Raw genomic sequence first — 1,765 nt, 5'->3', positions numbered from 1 at the left:
TCGGATGGCAGCCATTTGAGCCTGAATTCCTCCATTGGTGCTCTCTTTATATATCCTTTTCCTTTGAGTCATTGTCTCCTATTAGATGTGAATTGTTGGGAGTGCTCACTCAATGTCTCGAAGAACTCCATGGCTTCCTCACTGCTTTTCTCCATCAACATGCTACCACAAGCTAAATCTACAAGACTCTTGTTAAGATCATTTAAACTCTCATAGAATGTCAGTACCTGATCGTCTTGAGATATATTGTGATGAGGGCATCTGAGAAGTAGTTCTTTAAAGTGTTCCTATGCCTCGAAGAAAGGGTCTCCATCTTTTTGTTGGAAGGTCAAAATTTCCCTTCTCAATTGCCTTATCTTGTGGGCTGGAAAAAACTTCTTTAAGAACTTTGTGGCCATCTCATCCCAAGTATGAATAGAACTTGCGGCCAAAGAATTGTACCATCTCTTAGCATTATCTTTTAAAGAAAAAGGGAAGAGGATTAACTTGATTTCTTCTAGAGTTAAACCCTAAACATTTTGAGTCCTGTAGAGATCACAGAATTCTCGAATATGCTATATGGGTTCTCTGTAGGTGTGCCTTTATAGTGTGGAATCATATTGAGCAACGGAGATAAATCGTAATTGCTCTGCACAATGGGCTGAAAATTAATGCATGATGGCTGGTTGAGGATCTGGGAACTTAATGAACTTTCCATAGCTCTTCGCACCGGAGGTGTATTGTTTCTCAACATGATTAAAACAAAAAGGAAAATTAAATAACAAAATAAAAAGAAAAATAAAAATAAAAGAAATAAATCAAATCTGTAATTAGTGCAGTAACTGTGATGCTCTCTAGATGTGCGATTGATCGCACCGTGAGGTGCTCTCGATCCTACTAGTGCGCTCGATCGCCCTGGTTGGGCAATCGATCGCACCTCCAAAGGCACAGAAACTGCGGAAAAGACAATAAAAACAGAAAAATTTAAAACAAAAATAAATTAAAGAAAAAATTCCAAACAAAATCAAACAATCCCCGGCAACGGCGCCAAAAACTTGTTATGCCAAATACTATCTAAATTAATAGATAATATTTAGTACGTTTTAACTCGCAAGTGCACAAGATCAAAACAATAGTATAGTGCAGCAAGTACGAGATCGTTCCCACGAGGATTGTGATTTTATTTAGAATTAATTAAAAATATCAACTTGTCACTGAATTGATATTGTGAAAAAGAAATAAAAAGATAATAAAGATAAATAAAAAAGCTAAAGGTAGGGCTTTGATATCCACCACTAATCATACTTAGATAATATAACAATATGCCAATGATCCAATCATATTGTAAATACTTAATGTTTGTCAACCTAAGGGTACGAGTATCTACTCCTTAAGGTATTGATTTTCCTAAGCAACGAATTAGGCATGAGTGTCTACTCTAATTCTTTTCTTTCCTAAAGAATTTAGCATGGGTGTCTACTAAGTTGTTCTTTAAGAAAGCATAAATTTGTGGAAATCGACAAACACATTAGGCCTAGGGCATGGGTGTCTACTCTCGGTTCCCCATGTTGATTAACCCAAGAACCCGGTGTGGATATCTTTTGTTACTTATGTTAAATCCAGGACTTAGTCATCCAAATTGATTTAACTAACTAGTCTGTACCACAAGCATATAATGGTCAGTCACATACATATGAAGAATTCATGAAAGTAGGAATTAATCAAGTTAAATATCACAACATGATCATCACAAAGGCGCCAATATTGAAATATTAAATAAGCATAA

General features: G+C 35.8%; 1 non-coding gene across 1 annotated transcript; it reads left to right on the top strand.

Annotated features, from left to right (window-relative positions):
* The first annotated feature begins 243 nt into the window (after positions 1 to 243).
* LOC132186002 (small nucleolar RNA R71) lies at positions 244 to 350 on the top strand. Its single transcript, XR_009440685.1, has one exon. It is a non-coding gene; the product is annotated as a small nucleolar RNA R71 (small nucleolar RNA).
* Positions 351 to 1,765: the final 1,415 nt, after the last annotated feature.

Source organism: Corylus avellana, chromosome ca6, assembly GCF_901000735.1.
Source record: "Corylus avellana chromosome ca6, CavTom2PMs-1.0".
Taxonomy (NCBI): domain Eukaryota; kingdom Viridiplantae; phylum Streptophyta; class Magnoliopsida; order Fagales; family Betulaceae; genus Corylus; species Corylus avellana.
Note: the sequence above shows the minus strand (reverse complement) of the source record. Positions and strands in the feature narration are given on the sequence as shown.